The 22331-nt window shown below is 49.9% G+C and overlaps 1 protein-coding gene across 1 annotated transcript in view; it reads right to left on the bottom strand.

Moving 5' to 3' along the window:
- ABAT (4-aminobutyrate aminotransferase) overlaps nucleotides 1-2978 on the bottom strand; it is an 87996-nt gene extending 85018 nt beyond the window's left edge. Inside the window, exon 1 of the mRNA XM_037813924.1 lies at nucleotides 2820-2978. The gene's annotated coding sequence lies outside the window, so the exon portion shown is untranslated. The remainder of the gene's footprint in view (nucleotides 1-2819) is intronic.
- Between the last annotated feature and the right edge of the window lie 19353 nt (nucleotides 2979-22331).

The following is a 22331-nucleotide window of genomic DNA, read 5'->3' as shown; positions in this document are numbered from 1 at the left end:
GACTAAATCACTTTTGATTGTCATATTGGGGTTGAGGGCGGTGGGCACAGGGAGCTACTGGCATAGAGCATGCTGCTAAACATCCCACAATCCCCAGGACGGCCCCCCACCTCGAAGAACTACCCATGCCCAAATGTCAACAGTGCCGAGGTGGTGAAACCCTGTTCTACCTATTTCTTGTCTGATGCCCACCTTCCAACAACCCTCATTCAAAGGTGGGGAAACTGAGGCTCGGAGAAGTGAGGACTTGCCAGCAGCACCAGGAGTCCGTTTTCAGCTCCATCTGACTTCAGACTCGCCCCAAACCGCGCTCTCTCTCTGGGAAGGCATTGCCCTTGTCCCTATCTGGCTGCCAAGGTGTTCGCTGCCTTTGCCCCTGGCAGGAGATCATCTGTAGATTACCTAAAAGCACACACCCTGCAGCCTGCTTTGGGCATTTTGTGATTCTGCACTTGACATCCCAGTCGCTGCTTCCTCTCGCAGAGGGCTTGCTACGTGCCACACGAAGCTTAACTCGTTTTTCTCTCATCAGAATGTCAAAGGAACCGGGTCACAGAGGTTAATAATTTGCCCCGAGATCACAGACTAAGTGGCAGATTTGGTCAGTGGGAACTCGAAGCCATTAACCTCTATGCACTGAACTTTCAACTTGGACTTGGCCCCTGTCTCTGAATTGACCCAGGACAGCCAATCCCTTAGCTGGGGGGTGGGGGAGGGTTGGAAGAGAATCCCCAGCTCGGGACCCTCCCATCTGTAGGGACCTGGTCTCTGCTGCCCAGCTCTGGTGTCCTGGACAACCCACAGGCCCTTGAAGCCTCCAGCTAGAGTTTCAGCTGCTTTCCCCAGCGGAGTCTGCAGGAGAGGAAGCTGGGATCCAAGCTACCGGGAATTGGGGCCCAGAGGGAGAATGCCGGGCCCCAGAGGGCAGGGCAGGGAGCTGATTTCCCATTCAAGGGGCCTCAGCATCTGTCTAAAGTTCCCGGAGAAAACCAGCTGAGCCGTCTCTGCTCAGGCATCTTGCCACGGATCTTACGTGCTGCCCTAGATCCGTCTGGGTTTTGGCAAGCCTGGATTCGGTGGTGGGTTCAATGAAAGGATCACGCGGGGTGCAGACACCGGGAATGGACCCCACAAGACAGGCTGGCAGGGGAAGGCGCTGAGTTCCGGCTTTGTCCCTTCCTGGGTGCATGACCTTCGCGGAGCCTCAGCGCTTCCACTGCAAATGGGGACAGCAGCGCCGGACCACCCAGGGAGCCCATGTGAGACTGGAGCTAGTGAGCAGGAACCCCGGCTCCCCAGGGGCCCTCGAGAGACTGGGGCTGGCTTTGCCCCTCCTTGGCCGGCTGACCTTGAGCAAGTCTATTCCCCTCTTTGTGCCTCTGTTTGTTCAACCGTCAAATGCAGGGGCAGGATGTTTCATCCAGAAGCCCTTGGGGTCTTAGAACTCCAGGCTGGGCCAGTTTCCTCTCCCCAGGGTTGGCCTCTTTGGGATCCAGGCCACACATTTCGCAGTACCTCACACCACGAAATGCAGCTCCAAAAAGCAAGGCTTCTCTCTCCCCTGTCCGCTGACCTGGCCCACCAGGGAAGAACTGCCCCTGGCCTCCCTGCAAGCCACCAACATCCTGTCCCTTAGTTCAGCTCCATCAAAGCCACAAAGCCAACATTGTCCTCAGACTGACGGATGGACCCAGCAGCATGCATCTCCCCTGGCCAAGGGCCCAGGGAATTCCACCAGGCTATGGCCCCAGGAGCTGTGGGCAGCTCCAGGGAGCAAACTGGGGGCCCCTTGGAATGGGGCAGCCCTTCTCAATGAACTGACAACCCTTCTCCAGGAGGGGGTATTGAACCGCCTCGGAGAGGACCCTCGGAACACACCCCTTTTTGCAGATTTAGGGGGCGAGAGGTGGCGTTCCTGCTGGTCCTGCTGCCTCCAGGCTTCTGGGAAGGATCTCTAGGTCCAGGAATCCAGCTCTAAGGGCTTCCTAGACCTCCTGGGGTCTTATCTCGGGTTGGGGGGGCTGGAGTAAGATGAGATGGAATTTGACAGGTGGGCAAGGGGTGGGGGAGAGTCGGAGTGAGGCCGGGAAGGGTGAGTGCTGAAGTGTAAGTGCGAAAGGATTTAGGTGAAAGGAGTAGAGAGGGGTGGGACGAACCCTGGGGGAGGAGAGGACATCCCCCCACATGCCTTGAGTGTGGTGGTGAGGCCAGCTCCCTCTCTTAGGGGTCTCCGGTATTTGGGGAAGGGGAAATCCCCCATCAGTGTCCAGTTTCTGCGGTGTGGGGGCCCGGGAGGGCTGTGATGGTTTCAGGGTGACTTGCAGAGCTCTGCCCGGGATTTCCTTGTCTTAGGGAGGGCCTTATTGCCAGAGACATCGGGGTCCTCCATTTTCCATGGGGGGAGGACACTGTTCTCTGTGAGCTAAGACCCCCATCCCTGAGGGAGGCGGGAGGGAAGAGACCAAAACTTAGTTTTTTAGGGAGTGGAGGAGGAGGCCCTGGATAGCTGGGAAGGATGGACGCCACTGTCGGGGGTCCACATTCCATTCCAGGGGGGAATTGAGGGAGTGGGATCCTATCTCCAGAGGCCAGGAGGAGGGACCCATTTCTGAGGGGGAAAAGGAAGCCATCTGGCTCTCTGCGGGGTGGGAGACCGGATCTTTTGAGGCGAGGGGAGGCGACCCAGAACAGGATGGGGCCCGGTTTCTGGGAGAAGATGCTCCGCTTTGGCTCCCGCTCCCTGGATAAGGGGCGGGGGTCCCCCTTGCGGCTCCGCGCGGAGAGGCCCGCCCCCACGCGACCCGGCGCCGCGTCCTCACCTCCAGGCCCCGGCTGGGATCCGCGGGCTCCGAGCCGCCGCGCTCCGACTTGGGGGATCCGCGCCCCTGCGCTGGGGGTGCGCTGAGGGTGCGCTGGGGGTGCGCTGGGGGTGCGCTCGGGGTGCGCTGCGGGTGCGCTGGGGGTGCGCTGGGGGTGCGCTCGGGGTGCGCTGCGGGTGCGCTGAGGGTGCGCTCGGGCTCTGCGCGGCTGCCCCCAGCGACTAGCCGAGCTCCGGGGCTCCGCCGAGCAGCGCCGGCCAATCAGCGCGGCCGGCCCCGCCCCCGCTCGCGCCGCAGCCAATGGGCGCGCCCGCCACGGGCCACCGCCCCCAGGGGGAGGGGGCGGGCGGGGCGGGGGCAGAGTCCGGCCTCCCCGGGGAGGGGGCGGGGCAGGGGGCGGGGCAGGGGCGGGGCCTGATGGGCCTTTAGGGGGTGCGGCTCTGTTGGTGGATTTAACCTGGATCTTAATTACCCCGTCCCACCTCCCACTCCCCGTGCCTTCTCCAGGGCTGCAGGCGAGTGCAGCTGCCCCATCCCTACCCGGGATCCCGCCCTCTGGAACCCGGACGAAGGTACCACAGAAAGGGAGGGGGAGGGAGGCATGATGCTCCCCCAATTCCGGCATTCGTGCCCCTCTCTCCCAGCCCTCCCAGCCGCCCTTCACCTCCCACCGCTTGGACCATCAGCTCCGGAAGACGAATAGACTGTGGGGCCCTGCAAAGAGCACTGGACGAGGAGCCAGGCCCGACGCAGGGCCGGTTATTCTCCCTCCGTGGGCCTGTTTCCTCGTTGGTAAATGGGGCCAGTAGCGATAGAACCCCCTTCATGGGCGTAGATATCCTTCTATAAAATTCAGCTGCTGTGTGTGGAAAACTAGTTACTACTAAGGTGTGAAGGGCTGAGAGCCCCGCAGCCTTCTAAAGGCGTTTGGGAAGAGGGTGAATGCATTCCCTGCTAAAGCCAAAGACAGAAGACATTGCCCATCGCCCTCAAGGCCAAGAAAATCCACGATTTCATTCCCTCCACTCAGCCTGGTCACAGGTAACTGTTGCCTGGGCCAGGTGGGTTCTTGCAGAACACTAAGGCCCTGCCTTCCTGCCTTCCAGGATCCAGGCCACCCAACCCTGATGAGGTAAGGAGGAATGTAGAGCTAACTGAAGAATTAAGATAAATATAAAGCAAACAAATAGACAATATAAATCTGCCAGCCAAGCCAGCCACCCAGTGTGGCCTGTGATTGTAGAAACCCCAAAATAGTAAATAAGGATGATTCAGGATAAACAAAATGTGGTCTATACATACAGGAGAACATTATCCAGTTATTAAAAGGAAGAAAGTCCTGATACCTGTGACAACATAGATGAACCTTGGAGACATCAAGTTCAGTGACATAAGCCAGACACAAAAGGACAAATATTGTATGAGCTCACTGATTTGAAATAGAATAAGCAAACTCATAGAGTCAGAATCTAGAATATAGGTTAACAGGGGGTGAGGGAGGGGCGGATAGGGAATGGGAAGTTAAGGCTTAAAATGTGCAGGATTCCTATCTGGAGTGATGGAAATGTTTGCATAATGGGTGGTGGTGATGGTGGCACAACATTGTGAACACAACTAGCAGCATTGAGATATGTATCTGAATGTGATTACGGGGGAAATGTTAAATTATATATATAGTAACAGAATGAAAATTAAAAACCATTGAACTACACTACATAGTGAGCCCTAAGTTAAACCATGGGCTATAGTTAATAGTACAATTATTAAAATAGTACAATTATTAAACATAATTTCAGAGCTAGCACAGTGTAAGATAAATTGATGAACATTTTGCCCATAGCAAATCTCTTTTGTAATGAAGTCCCAAGTTAAAAAAAAAAAAAATTAAAAGAGCAAATAAAAACCCTCATAAATTCTGCAATACAAAGACATGCCTTCACAGCTGGCCAGGGTGAAAACTTCCTATTTTAACACCTATTCATCCCAATTTAATAAAAAATAATCAAGTTTCAAAAGTCACAGAAGAAATAAAATATCAGAACAGGACAATAATGGAGGAAGAATCATAGAAAATCCTTTAAGAACTGTCTGCCCAAAAGACATGAGATCCTGAGGGATTTAATGTTGATTCAATTCAAGTGTTCAAGAAATACATCAATACATTCATCGGAATATGTTCTGGAGAGTAAAAGAAGATGGGGGAACTATCCAATTCATTCCATAAGGCAGATTTGATCTTGATCCCTAAAGCTGATAAAATATCATGCAAAAAAAGAGATATCAAAACAATCTAAAACATGAACATAGATTTGAAACCTTAAATTAACTACTTCAAAACAGAGCTTAACATTATAATATTACTGCTTCAATAATCCAACAGTAATATACTCAGTTCCAATATGAGAAAATTGAATAATGCAACAGAAATTTATCAGTAGGCTGATAAGAAAAAAAACAAAGTGGATGATTATCTCACCATCTTCCTAAATACATTTAATGAAATATAATAACATTTTCATTTTTCAAGTTGGAATAAGATACAGTCTTCTTTAATGTGGTGAATATTCCTATTTTAAACCCCCAAACAAATGAGTCTGCATGTGGGGCACCAGAAGCTGATCTCTAACTTAGGAATAGAAAAACTTTGCCCCCTCTGTCTAATATTATTTACTATGTTCAAAGTCTAGCTGGTGCTATAAGGCAAACAAGGAAATAAAATTAATATGTATTAAAAAGGAAGAAAAAAGTGTCATAGATACAAAAACTTAGTCAGCAATTCCGAAATCCAAAATATTCTGAAAACTGAAAGCTTCATGACGCTCATTTGATGCACAAACTAATCTAAGCTGATGCAAAGCCATTTAGCGTGAATGCTTACACTACCACAGAAACAAGTTAAATATGTTATGTAATATCTGTGTTTGATAATGGGCTTCTTCCCAGCCCCTGCTGAGTGTGTGATGCAACACATATGGAATATGCACCATATTGCCATTCAGAATTCTGAATTCCAAGACTTATCTGTCCCCAAGGATTTTAGATTAAATGCTGTGGATCTCTACTATGTACAGATGGTATGATTGTATCCCAAGGACATTTTATAAATTAGATAGTATTTTTAGAATGAATAAAAATAAATAATATGTTTACCATAAGTGGTTGTGATCAACAATAAAAGCATAGTTGTTGAGTATTGAATGGTACAGAAATGTCATCTCAAAATATCAAGTGAACAAAGATATTCACCAAAGTGGTATATTTGGCGTTGTCCTGTGGTTGTTACATCTAGCTATATAGCTATAGATAGATCAACACTGCCCAATAGAGATTTCTGCAATGATGGAAAAGTTCTATATCTCTACTGTCCAACATGGTAGCCTCTGGCCACATGTAGCTTTTGAGCCCTTGAAATGTGGCTAGTTGACTGAGGGCTTAAAGTTTTTATTGTATCTAGTTTTGATTTTAAGCCAAATAGCTACATGTGATTAGTGGCTATCATAATGGACAGCATGGATGATGGATGAATGGATGGATAGATAGATAGATAGATAGATAGATAGATGACAGAGATAGATGATAGAGATAGATAGACAGATTGAAAATTGTCTTGAATTGTGTGTTGAAATTGCAGACAATTCTAATTTTACTTTATTTACATGTTAATTGCTAATTATTCTATAATAATGCATATGGCTCCTGTACTAAGAAAAAGTGTTTAAAATGAAAAACAAATGAAAAGTCTAAGACAAAGATGGGCAAGCGAGATAACCTGTAAACCAAATGCAGCCTGCCATCTGTTTTTGTATTCCCTGGAGAGCTAAAAACTGTTTTTACATAAAAAAAATTCAGTTTTATTGAGATATAGTCACATATCATACAGTCATCCATGGTGTACAATCAACTGTTCACAGTACCATCATATAGTTGTGCATTCATCACTGCAATCTATTTTTTGAACATTTTCCTGATACCAGAAATAGTAAAAATAAGAATAAAAAATAAAAGTAAAAAATAACACCCAAATCATCCCCCCCCCCCATTTTTCATTTAGTTTTTGTCCCCGTTTTTCTACTCATCCATCAATACACTGGATAAAGGGAGTGTGAGCCACAAGGTTTTCACAATCACACTGTCGCCCCTTGTATGCTACATTGTTATACAATTGTCTTCAAAAGTCAAGGCTACTGGGTTGGAGTTTGATAGTTTCAGTTATTTACTTCTAGCTATTCCAATACATTAAAACCGAAAAAGGGATATCTATATAGTGCATAAGAATGCCCACTAGAGTGACCTCTCGACTCCATTTGGAATCTCTCAGCCACTGAAACTTTATTTCATTTTGTTTCGCATTCCCCTTTTGGTCAAGAAGATGTTCTCAGTCCCATGATGCCAGGTCCAGATTCATCCTCAGGAGTCATATCTCACATTGCCAGGGAGATTTCCACCCCTGGGAGTCAGGTCCCACGTAGGGGAAAGGACAGTGAGTTCACCTGCTGAGTTGACTTAGCTAGAGAGAGAAAGAGGGCCACATCTGAGCAACAAAGAGGCACTCGGGGGAGACACTAAGGCACAATTATAAGCAGGTTTAGCCTCTCCTTTGCAGTAACAAGCTTCATAAGAGCAGGCCCCAAGATAGAGGGCTCAGCATACCAAACTACCAGTCCTCAATGTTTGTGAGAACATCAGCAACAATCCAGGTGAGGAAGCCCAACACTTTGTATTTTCCCCCAGCTCCTCAGGGGGACCCTGCATGTATATTTTTATTCTCTGCCCAAATTACTTTGGGATGTGTCGCTATTTCACGCTCACCTATGCAAACCTACCATGCCTCACTTCCTATTAAAAGTTGCATGTAATTATGGTGTTTGAACAAACTATACGAGTTAAATTGTTTAGGAAATATAGATCCTGCACCAAATAAACATCTCTTCCTTTGGTCTCACATGGAAGTTGAAGTTTTAAAACACAGTCAATATCGTCCTTTACCCCTTGGCCTGATTTGCCCTAGTCTTAACCAGTTCTGCTTCATTCGTATCTCTAATTGAAGTCTGGACTCTTTTTCAGCTTTTTTAACAGTGGCTGTATGCGCTAATACTGACATTCATATCTGCCAAGCTCTAACTCTGAGTTTCAGGTGTCACACAGATACCCAATGTTCCAGAGACCAATCAGCTTCTACACTAAGGGATCAGCATCTCAGAATCTGGAGATAGCCATTACAATTCAGGAAAAGTTGTGACGGTTGTAAGAGCTTACAATCTAGGGACCATTACAATAAGCATTTCCCTGTTAGGCTGTGCTCTAAGATTCAATCGTGAGTTTACATATTGTAGTTAGTCCATATTGGTGAGGCATTTTAGTGTTTGCCTTTGTTTCTGGTGTAGTTCATTCAAAATGCTGTCTACAGGATCCATTCACCTCCTTGCGTGTCTCACAGCTTCACTCCTTCTCACAGTTGCTCAATATTCCATTGAACGCACACAGCACAGTTCACCATTCTGTTCCTCAGTTGATGTACCCTTAGGCCACCCCCACCCATTGCAAATCATGCATACCGTCTCCACAAACACCAGTGTGCAAATGTCCATTCATGTCCCTGCTCTCAGATCCTCCAAGTATATGCCCCCTAATGAGGTTGCAGGACCTTTTAACACCCACATACTTAGCTTCCTGTGGAACCACCACACTGTCCTCCAGAAAGGCTACACCGTTCTGCCTCCTAACCAACAGTAAATATATACATCCCTCTCTCCATGTTTTCTCCAGCACTTTTATCCCTATTTAAATTTTTTCCTACAGTTTTATAGAGCTATATTCACACACCATACAATTATCCACTGTACAATCAGTTGCTCACAGTATCATCAGATTTTACATTTTCAGATGGCTGAGAAAGGATAAAAATAATATTTTGTGACACCTGGAAATTACATGAAATTCAAAGTTCATTATCCACAAATAGTCTTATGGGTACAGAGCCACGTACATTGTCATCGAGCTGCAGGGGCAGAGTGGGGTGGCTGTGACGGAGACTGTATGGCCCATGAGGCCAAAAATATTCGCCATCTGGCCCTTTTTGGAAAAAGTTTGCCAAGCCCTGGTCTAGGCCAATGGGGAGAAACGAGGTGTGTACGGTCATCTTTGTTCATCCGTCTATCCATCCATCCACTAGAGGTTGTGCACTTACCGTGGTCAGCGCTCAACCTGGGTCCCGTCTTTCCAGAGCGAGGGGCTGCGCTGCTTCTGGTTACGGAGGCGTGGGGGGGAGCTATTTAGAGCCAGGTGCTTTGCAAGCTGATTCTCAAATAGCTTCATTATGACACTTGTGAAGAAAACTGTCAGCAGGTGGAGCAAGCCCGGCTCGTATCAGCTTTCCCACCGTTCTGCGGCTTTCCTGCTGGGCCGCTTGGGGCTGCAGATGTCGCTCAGGGAGGCCGAGACCCGGCTGAGCCTCTAAGGGAGTTCCTTCCCGAAGAGCAGGCCCTGGACCTGACCGGGAGGGCTTCCCCGGCAGAAACACAGGTGATGGAGTGCAATGCTCGATGCCAGGAGTCATTAGGGAAATGCAAATTGTAACCACAACGAGATACTATTTCATATCCATTAGAATGGCTCCAATAAAAGAAAAAAAGGGAAAGTAACAAGTTTTGGTGAGGCTGTGTAGAGATTGGAACCGGTGGACATTGTGGGTGGGGATGTAAAACGGTGTATCCACTGTGGAAAACATGTTGGCAGTTCCTCAATAAGTTAAATATAGGATTGTCATGTGATCCAGCAATTCCACTCCCTGGTATATACCTCAAGGAATTTGAAAACAGGTGTTCAAATAAAAGCTTATACCTGCCTGTTCATAGCAGCACTTTTCACAGTAGCCAAAAGGTGGAATCATCCCAAATGTCCATCAACAGATGAATGAATAAACAAAATGGGGTCAATCAAGACAGTGGAATATTATTAAGCCATAAAAAGGAATGAAGTGCTGATACATGTGACAACACAGATGGATCCTGAAAACCTTATGTAAGTGAAAGACGCCAGGTACAAAAGACTACATATTGTATGATTCCATTTATGTGAAATAAGCAGAATAGGCAAACCCACAAACAGAAAGCAGTTTAGTGGTTGCCAGGGGCTGGGGGAAGGGGGCATGGGGAGTGACCACTTAATCAGTACAGAATTTCCTTTAGGGGTGATGAACAGCATCCTGGACTGGATAGAATGATGGTTGCACAACAGTGTGAATGAACTTAATGCCACTGAATTGTACACTTTACAATGGTTAAAATGGCATCTTCTATGTTATGTGTATTACTAAAAAATAGCATCTACTGCAGTAGCTCATAGCAACAGAGGGTTGTAGCGAGGGGCCCAGCAGAGAAGTTCATCCTTTGCCTGAGTGAGCATCATATATTGGCAGCTGTTATGACCAGTTTCACCATTTCAGGAGGTTGACCAGAGCTCATTCATTCACTCATTTAGTAATTTATCCACCCACCCACCCATCAATCCATCTATCCATCCACCCACCCTCATCCATCCATCCAACCATCCAACCATCTATTCATCCATCCACCCCCATCCATCCATCCACCCACCCACCCACCTGCTCATCCATTCAACCATCCGTCCATCCATCCATCCATCCATCCACCCCCCATCCATCCATCCATCCATCCATCTACCCACCCACCCACTCATCCATTCAACCATTCATCTAGCCATCTGTCCATCCATCCATCCAATCATCCATCCATTCATTCATCAAATACACACTTAGCATCTCCCATGTGCCATGTGCTGAGCTGTTCTATGTATTACAGGGATTCAAGTTCTTGCCATTGTGGAGCTCCTTCCTGGGGTGGGAGACAGCCCATAGAAGGGCAAACATGTAAACAAGCAAGATAATGTCTGACGATAAGTGCCTGAGGGAATGAAGAACAGGACAATGTGCTGTTGGGGCAGATACATCAGCCACGGTGGTCAGGAGGGACACCTGGAAAGATGCAATATGTGAGCTGAGGCCCAAATGCTTGGAAGGAGCTTTATGTTTGGGGTTCCTTGGTTTTTTTTCCCATGCATTTTGTCCCAAAATGGGCTCATTACCTTCCAGGGAATGATGTGGGGGGCTGACATGGGGAGGGGTTCCGTTCCCCAACAGCAGCAGTTGCTGCATCTGATGTATCACGGACACATCACAGTTTCATTCTTTGTGATGACCAGGCAGTTCCCAGCTGCCAGCCTGAGAGACACAGGAGTTCAGTTCCCCTTGTAGCTCAGGACACATTGAAACATGTGTCATCTTGTTCTAGTTTGCTAATGCTGCAGAATGCAAAACACCAGAGATGGATAGGCTTTTATAAAACGGGGGTTTATTTCGCTACACAGTTACAGTCTTAAGGCCACAAAGCGTCTAAGCAATCAGGTACCTTCACCGGAGGATGGCCAATGGCGTCCGGAAAACTTCTACTAGCTAGGAAGGCAGCTGGCATCTGCTCCAAAGCTCTGGCCTCAAAATGGCTTTCTTCCAGGACGTTCCTCTCCAGCAAGCTTGCTCCTCTTCAAAACATCACTCACAGCTGCACTCTGTTCCTTCTCTTTGAGTCAGCTCATTTATATGGCTCCACTGATCAAGGCCCACCCCGAATGGGCGGGGCCACGCCTCCATGGGAACATCTCATCAGCATCATCACCCACAGCTGGGTGGGGCACATTCCAAGCAAATCTAATCAGCACCCAAACGTCTGCCCCACAAGGCTACAAAGATAATGGCATTTGGGGGACACAATACATTCAAACCGGCACACATCTCTACTGCTCATCCTTGCCTTGTGGCCCCTGACAACAAACAATTGTCTGGCCCAAACTGTCAATAGTGCCAAAGATGAGAAATTAATGTATGTGTGGTCCCAAAGATCTGGAAGGAGCTTAATACATGCTAGTTCCTTCCTCCTGTGGCTGGAGAGGCCCCGCACATTCACCCCAAATACTTCTTGCCAATACATGCCTATAGCATCTTGGGGGTCTGATGGAGGGGTGGGGTTCCCTCTCATATCTCCACCGTTGGAGAAAATAGCTAAACACATGTGTCTTTTCTGAGATATGTTGTTTCTGATAGTGCTTGGTATACAGTAGGTGTTCTATTAATACCAATTTTTGCTGCAGGCAAAGGACACAGTGTCAGGGCAGGATGCTGAGGGAGGTGCAGGCTCAACTTGTCCCCCTTGGCCCCCAAGAACTGTCCAGCCCCCCCAACCCCTGCTGAAACTCCCCAGAGGATGAGAAAATCCAAATCGAGTTCAGACCGTTCCCCCAGGGCCAGCTAATCGAAACGTCCCTTCTCCCTCTTGTGCTCCCCAATCCTTGCCATGGACAGAGGCAGATGAAAACCAGGAGGTAGCGCGGCAGGGCGGCCACATCCTCAGACTGCAGACGCACAGAGATCTGGGTTCATATACCAAGCGCTTCGAGCTTCAGTTCCTCATATAGAAAATGAGGATGGTGATAATCATGTCCTCTCTTGAGCATTAAGTGGGAGAAATGTGTGTGGAGCACTCCGCTGAGGGGACGGCATGGAGTAAACCCTCAGCAAACATTAACTACTATTACAAACATGAACGAAACCATCACTCTCATAGTTTGGGTTCCTCCAGACCCGGACCCTGAGACAAGGATCTGAGGCTTTATTTGGGAGGTGATCCTGGGAGACACGAGTCGGGGAGTGGGGGAGTGAGAGAGAAAAGGAAAGGCCGAGGATAAAGGGTGGGTTATTTAACAAGTTAGGGTTGTGGCCAACTGGAGCTTCGTTCCATTGGGGGAACTCCGGGAATTACTGTAGACATTCATTTCTGAGTTTCCCCACTTGAGGAGCGAGGGAGCTGGGGTGTTTATACGCCAGCTCCCATCAGCCATTGGCGGAGGGCCCCTTGCCCAGGAGTCCACCCTCCAGCCCTGCTCAGGAGAGGCCGGACTCAGGCTCAGATGCTGGCGGCTGGAAGACAGGCGAGTGTGCAAGGAACAGTAAACGCTGGGCGGCCATCGCCAGTGTCTGCTGCAGTCTTCTCTTCCTCCTCCTTCCTCCCACCCTCCTCCTCCTTTTAATTTTTCCACTGCTGCTGCTTCTCCTCCTCCTTCTCCTTCTCCCTCTCCCTTCTTCTCCCTCTCCCCCCACCTCCTCCTCCTTCCACTGCTGCTGCTTCTCACTATCACCCTGCTCCTTCTTTTTCCTAATCTTTAAACCATTGCTGAGGTTTCAAATGCCCCTCTGCTGGGCAGCCTGTGTTCACCTCTGTCATTGCACTTGTCAGTTTCATTCATTCATTCATTCATTCATCCATTCATTCGTTAGCTGACTGCAGTCCTGATTTGTTCACCCATTTCCTCACTTCTTCTGTTCTTAAAAAAAAAAAATCTGACCACCTACTATGCGTCGGGCATCAGGCTACTAAATCATCTGTTCCACCTGGCCAGCGAGCTTCTTCAGGGCCATCTGAGGTGTGACTCCTTTTCCTATGCCTGGTGCCTCCCACAGTGCCTGGCACTGAGCAGGGCTCAGTATGTGTTTAGTTGACCTGAAGCAAATTAGAGGAAACAGTGGCTTTCTTTTCCCTTCTCAGTGGAACACGCCAGAAGGCATCCAGGCTTCGTGCAAACTGGGCACTTGCTTAGCTGATGTTTCAAGTGCATTTCCCATGGGAAAGGTCCTTGGGGGTGGGGTTGGGGGAGAATCTCAAGGATCCCTGGGAGTCTGCAGACATGAAATCTACATGCAAATGCTCACTCTCCTGCTGATGTCAAGGGAGGCAGAGGCAGGGAGTTTTGCCCGGAAGGTACCAGGCCTTGTCCTGAATTCTGGGGGTGGCTCCGCAGCTGGATTCAGCTGGGTTCCAGTCCCAGGCATGCTGCTGCTCCCAGCTGTGGGACTTTGGACATGCTCCTAACCCTCTCTGAGCTTCAGCTTCCTCATCTGCAAATGGAGATGATAGTTTCTTCTCGCCAGTCGCTGAGATGATTAAACCTGGTGGCTTGTGCACACGGCTTGCCAAATCAGTGCTCACAGCGTGGTAGGTGTCTGCCTCGTTATGGGGCCCATGGAGCAAAGCTGCTTCCTCAGGAACACCTTCCACTCTCCTCTGTGACTGCAGGAAGGAGACGACACCCCTCCCCTTGCCACTTTCCCATGAGCCACGGGGAGATGCAGCCACCTCACACCTGCCACGCCAGGTCTCTGAGCCACGTGTGCCCATGATTTGATGCTGTGGCGTGGCTTCTGCTCCAGTCTACACCATCAGCTTAACCGGGTCATGCTGTGGAATCCAGACACCTTACAGGGCTCCGTGGAGACCACCTGGCCTGAGGCAAACCCATCGCGTTTCCACCCAGCTCTGCCGCCCACAGGCTGTGGGACCCCCGTGGCCCCTCTCGGACCCTTGGTTTCCTTGCCCATAAAACACTGTTGATGCTATGAGACGTGACCCCCAAACAAAGATGTTAGATGGTGTTAGAGGTTGAATGGTGTTTCCCAAAAAGACAGTTCAAGTCCTGACCCCGTCTGAGAATGGACCTGGTGTGGAAACAGGCTCTGTGGAGATGTGACGGGTTTGGATGAGGCCCATCTGAACCGGGGAGGGCCCTAATCCGATATGACTGTGGTCCTCATAAGAAGGGGAGAACTGGACAGAGACAGACAAATGAGGGCAGACGGCCACTGAGGCAGAGACTGAAGCCCAAGGATGATCCAAGGAAGTCTTCTCCCCTTAGCCTCCAGAACCGTGAGACTTATACATTCTGTTTCTTTAAGTCATGCAGGTGGTGGAGTTCCCAGGAAACTAAGGCAGGTGGTATCTTTTCACACAGATTTCCTGTGCCCCTGCCCGGAATTGGGGACAAAGGCTCACCCCAGGGGCCCTTGGATGAAGGTCTTCAACAAGATCCTCAAGGTCATGTGTGACTGCACATGTCACGAGATCCTGTGAAAGAGTTTTATGAGTGCAGAATGCTGTACAGGTGTGTGGACTGATTATTATCAACTGGGGACAGCTGGTAATTTCTGAAAACATTTTGGTTGTCACAACTTGGCAGGGTGTTGACACTGGTTTCTAGTGGGGAGAAGCCAGGGCTACTGCTGAGCCTCTTGGAGACAAAAGTCTCCAGCCCCAAATGTCAGTAGGGCCGAGGTTTAGAAACCCTCCTCTGGGTGACTCTTCTAAGGTCCAGAATCACCCGATGCATGAGAGGCCAACTGACCTTGGGCAACTTTTACCCTCTCTGAGCCTCAGTTTCTCCATCAGTAGGTGGGGGTGAGGTTTAAAAGAGCCCCTGTAAGGCGTCTTGCCCTGGGCTGTGCAGGGTTGGGACTTGACAAATGGCAGCCAGGAGCACGGGAGGGGGAGGACATCCGCCGACCCCCATCTTCTGACCTTCGTCTGAGCTCTTTGCCACATGGCTGCCCTCCCCTAGAACATCAGGTGTGCGTTGCTGTGGAAACCTTTCAGGGATGCTACACTCGAGAGCTTAACTGATTTTTTTTTCTCCACCAAATAATCCATCCTGTCAGTCAAGCAACACCTTGGCAAAGTGGTTAGATAGTTTTGCCACATGAGTGTGGAGCAAGGCTCCTGTTTGGGGAGTTTGCAACCCCTGGAGACAGGCAGTTAATAGAAATGCAACAAAAATGATGATGGCGGTGGTGGCATTGGGACCATTTTATTAAACCCCCACCCTGCTCCGGGTCGGGTGTGCGGTGCTCTAAGTACTAGCAGCGTCCCCATTTCCCGGACAAGGATGCTGAGGCCTAGAGAGGCAAGTGGGGGGCTGGTTTGAGCCCAGGGCAGACGCCAGATGCCACGTGTTCAGGAAACACGAGGGAAGGGGCGAGGGGAGACGGCTGGGTTCGTTTTCTCCCCGATCCGAACATCCAAACCGTCAGTTCCAGGCTGTCTTCTTGGGGAGCTTCTGAGCAGGAAACCCCTCCGTCTCCCCAGGGAGCCCATTTCTGAACTTGGCTCCTTCCTGGTCCAGATACTCCTGCCCCAGAGACATGCTGCCACCGGTCCCTGATGGCTGTTCCTTCCCAAGGAAGGCAGAATAAGGCTGTGACTTCATCTCGGCCCTGGCGTGTCATCCCTTCCATCCACCCCGGATGATGGCACGGCATGGTGCCCGTCCACACGGCTCCTGTGCTCCTTCAGCCCAGCAATCTCCACCCTGGGCAGGGGGTGGTGGAAAGAATGCTGGCTATGGGGCCAGACCCCAGCCTTCCTTCTTCAGAGCCCCGTGACCTCGGACACCTATGGAAGCTCTCAGAGCCTCAGTTTACCCCTCTCGATATTGGGGACGATCATACCCACCACACAGGGTTGTTATGCAGATAAATGAGATCAATGGTAAATGCTCACCAAACATGCGTTTGAGCCGAATTAGAGGGTGGTGCTAGCTGGGAGCTGTCGGCCCTCAGCGCCAACGTTGCACTGTTGCATAATGCACAGCAGGTTAATTAGTGTCCCTCAAGAGTTGCTGGGGACCCACACTTTAGAGTGACTGCTAGTGGCCGAGGGGTCTGACGATTGTGCCTCGGTTTCCTTTCTGGCACATCTCGCTGCCGATCCTTGAGGCTGGGGCGCCACCTTGTGGGTGAGTCCTTTAAGGACCAGCAGGTACCGCAGATGGGAGCAGGGAGAGCCCCCGCGGTGCCCACTGAGGGCCCCATCCCGGGAGCCCAGGGCTCTGCCCCCTCAGGCCCCGGAGCCTGGGGGAGGAGAACGTGACCGCCAGGCTCCCGGGGAGTCTGGAAGCCAGGAACAAGATCCACCCCCGTCTTCACTGTCGATTGGGCCAGAGGGAGGAGCTTAGAAGCTCTGGGTTTCCATTCATTCATTCACTCACTCACTCATTCACCTGGCTGCCTCCGTCTCCTTGTTGAGGACTTGCCCCCACTCGCCTTCCCCCATCATCTCGCTGCAAATACCCACCACCCTCGTTTGTGCTCTTCCAGCCCCCCAATGGCTGTGTTTTCCTTTGCAGCACTAAATGCTGCAGGGTTACAGCTCTCACACCACTAGGCATAATTTAGATAGTGAGCACGTGTCAAAGTCGTGTTTAATTTACTAATGAGCGGCTACATGGGATGAGGAAGCTGGTCATTAGCCGCAGGCATGGGCCGGACGGGGCAGGTGCTGCCTCAGGCACCAGAGCAGGTGACGGGTGGGGGACAGGGGCGGCGACTCTTCCTGCTGGGGCCTCTGGGATCTCCTCACCCTCCTCTTTCGCCGCCCCAGTCGGAAGCAGAGAATCTCACTCTGCAAGTTTGCATCAGAACCCCTCTGCCCCTCCTTTGGCCGGCGGCTGTGTTGGAGCCTAATCTTTGCACCTCAATGGCTGGTTCTGCAGTGGACACCTGGGGTCACCCATGCAGGCCTGGGGGAGGAGGAGAGAGGCCCAGAGACACAAATAAAAGAATTTGGTGAGCTGGGGTGGAGAAGTGGACCAGTTGGATGAATCCCTAGAAGTATACATTAAATGGGCAAACTCTTAAAAATGTCCACTGAAAACCTCCCAGACCCAGTGGTGTCCACTTGTCGTGCTTTGGGAAACACCACGTTAAAGCAAAGACACGGTCAGTAGGAGAATTTACCCTGGTGAGGGTGGTAGAGGTTGTTCCGCAAAGCTACGTCTTGTCAGAGGACACAGTTGTCCGAGCTGGAAAGCTAGGGATCACCAGCAGCCCCCTCCCCTTCCTGTATCCCCTACATGACTGGGGTGAACCTCAGTCCACAAATTTAGGTGGGCAGGAGAGGAAAAGTTTTTGGTTCGAAGAGCCCTGGGATGAAGCCGGTGCCGAGTGAACGTCAGCAGTGTTGTCACTGGCCACAGGTTTGGCCACCTCCTTCCAGACCCAGCACCTGGGCCGGGATGTGTCCTTGGCCTCTGGGTGCAGGGTGGCCTCCGAGAGGGTCCCATGAGCCTGTCTCCTGCTGTCCCTGCCTCACGTTATCCCCTCCCTTTGCGTGAACTGAGTGACTCGCTTCTAAGGGACTGAATATGAGAAAAGTGATGGGACGCTGCTTTGCTTCTATGCTTGGGCTACAAGAAGATTCTCACTTCTGTCTTGCAGATTTTCTGTCCTGGCTCTTCCTGTGCACTGGTTCTGACAGAGGCAGCTGCCATGCAACGGGCTGCCTCCAGCAGGTTCCATGTTGGGGGGGGGGTGTTGGAAGGGATCCCCAGAACATGTCAGCTCTCAACAGAGGCCCTGGACCGAGAGCCGGAGAAGAAACTTCAGGAAAACCCTCAGTCAAACCTTCAGATAAAACCAGAGCTGATGTCATCTTGATTTCAGGCTTGCCTGGCCAGTCCCTCACAACCACAGAAGCCAATTCTGTGCAATAAATCTCTTAATAAATATACATCCTACTGGTTTTGTTTCTCTGGTGTGATGCTGACTGCTATACCCAGGTTTTTTATCCATAGAAACTGTGAGATTATACATGTGGTTTTAAGCCTCTCGGTTCGGGGGTATTTTATTATGCAGCAGATACGTAACTACTACAATCTTTTCCCCCTTTGCCCCACACAAGGCTTGGCTCGTATTAGTCCCTTAACCATTGGGGAGAGACTCAGCAGGATGGAAATCACCTCCCACACCCTGAGGATTTACACCCACCTCCAGTTTGCTTTTGTGTTCATTAACGCTGTCTGTAGCAAGGAAACAGACTAGAAACGATGAGATTTATGACGGAATTTCAGGCTTTAGCAAAGACTGGGGACACACTCTCCTCCCAGGCCTGGACATGCCAGATTCCTGACCAGGGCAGCTGGATGACGTGGAGTTGTAAATGGGTGGAGGCTACTCGTTCTGTGTGTCATTTGGGTCCCAGTAGGAGGAGAGCCAGGCATGGGGTCTTGCAGTCTGAGACCCCACCGGGACAGCCCCAGGCCCAGCTGACGGATGAGTTGTCTCTACGCAGCAAAACTGTTTCTCTGAGTCTTTGCAGGCTCTTTGGGCCAAAATTGATTTTATTTTCCCAAATTGGCTTTGCAGCCACACTTCAAAAGCTTGCATTCAAATGTGTCTCTTGGTAGAGGTGGTATTGGGTGTGTTGGGTGGAGACTTAAATTCATTATTTCCTTATTTTCAGTAAAAAGAAAAATTATATAAACTAACCTGCGCTGGTTGTTAAAATGATATACCTGGAGATAGTATGAAAGGCAAGTCTCTTATTAACTCCCTTTCCCTAATCCCATGCCCCAGGGTTAACCCAAGCTTAACAGTATGGTTTCCACTTTTCACCACCTGCCTTAGAGCTGCCACTCATAAGCTGTGCGGTGGGGATGGGAGGTGGGGTTGCGGCAAATTTCTTGGAGTGGGGGGACAGTGTGGTGGTGAGGGCTCAGACTCTGGAGCTGGACTTCCTGGGCTCAAAACCTGGCTCCATCCCTTACCAGTTGTGTGACCTTTGGGGGGGCGTTACCTAGGCCCCCGTGCCTTGGTTTTCCCAACCATAAAATGGGATCAGCAAGCTATATCTATAACAGTTTGCTACTCTCATCCTGACTCTACACAGCTGCACTTCACTGGAGACTCGGCTTAGAAGCCAGTTTTCTTCTAAATTCTTTCCTGAACCAAGGATTAAATGGAAATCGCTTCCACTTCATGATGAAAATCACTCTACAGTACTTTGCTGCATCACTGCTCCCCCAGGATCCATGCCCGCGGCCACCCTTCTAATGGGGGTCCACACTGCCCCGGTATTTAGCTCCCTGGGGCGTACAAATAAAGTTGGATTTTAATCACTACAATGCTGCAGCTTCAAATCACCACATCCTCCCCAGGGAAGACCAAGTCACAACCCATCATGACCAGGCTTCTGCCAATCAATAGATTGCTTTCTCTATTAATTTATTGGTACATTGTGCTTCAGTTTGTGTTGTTTATTTCCTTTAATCACTGATGGTGGTATCGTTTTTACTCCCCCCCCCCAACTTGTACTCTTTCCATTCATCCATCAATATTTTCCCATCAATACACAAATCATAAGCATGAGGGCACGTGTGGGGACAAACGGGGCCATCCCCCCAGGTCTGGGCACACGTCAGCCCCTGAACCCATGGGTCTCTCTTTGGCCTGAGGTGCCACCCCTGTCCCCTAACTCCCACTTTAGGTCTTAAAGTTAGCATAGACTTGTGGTTTTAACATAGAGTTCAAATTCACAAAGCTATCAGGTTGATTTATCAGTCTGTAAAGAGACCACAAGATGACTTAATATTGTTGATTTAAAAACCCCCAGGAGGCTGTCCCGGTGTGGCTGGGCAGAATCACTCACCACCGTTGATGAAGCACATCCCTCTGATGCCCGTTTTGGGGCACGGTGCCGAGTTTCCGTGGAGACATGGCGCCAGCACAATTCCCAGGCAGGTCCGGAAGGTCTCCCTGGTTCAAGGTGGGGTTCGGGGTTGGAGCCATTGCCGGCTTCCAGTGTCCGCAGCCTCGGCACGTGCTCCACGCACGCTCCGAGCCCTGGACGTGGGTTCAAGGCGGCCACACTCACGAGATGCAAAGGGCTTAGGTTTGCAGAGTGTGCATCATCGTCGCTCTGGGTTCACCGCCAAGCACATTTTATCTCCCTCTAGTCGCCTCCGGCCCAGGTCTGCCACCCACTCACAGCTCCTGGGTCCGGGCGAGCCCCCCTCCCTGCCCCCAACAAACAGGGCAGACACAACATGCCCCGCTTTTTCTAAAAAAAGTTTATTGTAGTAATAAATGTTCCCATCACGTGTGCAATTCAGGGATAACAATTACATTCACAGTATTGTGCTTCCAATACTCCCCTCCATTATCAAAACTTTGTCATCACCCAAACAGAAACTCGGTCTCCATTAAGCATCAACTCCCCACCCCCCTCCCCACCCCCCAGCCCCCGGGAACCTCTAACCTACTTTGTCTCCATGAATTTGCCTATTCTAGAGATTGCATGTAAGTGGAATCATACAACATTGTCCTTTTGTGTCTGCTTCTTTCACTCAGCATGTTTTCATGCTTCATGCACACTGTTGCCTACTTCAGAATTTCATTCCTTTTTATGGCACAATAATATTCCACTGCGTGGATGTACCACATTGTGTGTGTCCATCATCCATTCATGGACACTTGGGATGTGGCCACCTTTTGGCTGTTGCGAAGAATGCGGCGATGACCACTGGTGTACAAGTATCTGTTTGAGTCCCGGCTTTCAATTCTTTTGGGGATACACCTAGGCAGGGAATGTCCGGGTCCTGTGGTAACTAACCACATCCCACTCTTACCTCAGCTCTGTGCTGGAGAGCACGGACTCCGGCGCCATTCCCTGAGGAGCTTGGCTCTGCTGTCAGCAGCCCTCCAGGCATCTTGTTGAACGTCGGGATCAGCAGGTTTGAAGAACCACTGCCCATTCCTTTGAGGCGCCCCTCGGCCCCTCCAAAGTGAACTCCATGTACAACACGGAGCCCGTCTTTTAAGGCAGACGTGTTCGATGGGACTTTTCAAATTTGCCACTCGATTGCAGCAGGATAAGGTAATGTTTCGATAGGATCCATTTTTTTTATAGAAATAGGTAGATAATGCTCAGACTGATTCCAGCAGGTTACGATATTACATAATAAAATCTCATGTGTCACGCAGGTCACACTGTACATGTTGAAAATATTCCCAAACAAAAGCCTTAACATTAGGACAAGACCTGCAATCTCTTGAAAACTTATCCAGTGCAGGCACAGCGCTGAACATCTTACATGGATTATCCAATATCATCCTGGTAAGGAGTCCGTGAAGGAAGGCTCCCCATTTTTCAGATGAGGAAACTGAGGCTCAGAGAGGTCATTTGTCCAAGGTCACCCAGTTGGTACATGGCAAAGCCTGGATTTGAACCCAGGTCTGTGCACAGCTGGAGCTTGTGCTCTTAACTATGAAGAACAGGCCACAGCGTGGCTCCTCGTGGCGTGGGCCCCGGACCAGCAGTGTCTGGCCTCACCGGGGAACCGAGTCAGAATCTGCCTTCTGACAGGGCCCCGGGTGATTTGCGGGTGATTTGTTTACACGGAGGTTTGAGAAATGCTGGGGCTACAGCATCACTGTTTGTTGGTTTTAGCAAATCCTTCTTACAGCTGAACAAACAAGGCCCCTTCTTGGTCATGTGTTTTTTTCTGAAAATGTTAGAATGTGTCCCAAAAAAATAAAGGAGTCCCTGGCCAGGGTTAATCACCTAGCAGAACACAGTGATGCTTTGATGACTCTAATTTTACTGCTGCCAAACAAGCACTTGCAGAGGCTCGAGCAACGTGGAAAACCTGGAGCTAAGGGCACGTTTCAACTCTGGGAGGTGAAACTCTGATCCTTTGAATTACAGTGGATCATGGTTAATTCTGGGTTCTGTCAGGCCCAGTGGTTCAGACACAAAGGTGGTTTGCTCCAACGCGCCAGGTGAAAGCCGGGACTACGCCTCTGCTTGGTGCCAACTGCACTTACGGGCTTGTCCCCAGGAG

Source organism: Choloepus didactylus, chromosome 21 (genome assembly GCF_015220235.1).
Source record: "Choloepus didactylus isolate mChoDid1 chromosome 21, mChoDid1.pri, whole genome shotgun sequence".
Taxonomy (NCBI): domain Eukaryota; kingdom Metazoa; phylum Chordata; class Mammalia; order Pilosa; family Megalonychidae; genus Choloepus; species Choloepus didactylus.
This window is presented reverse-complemented; position numbering and strand designations above follow the sequence as displayed.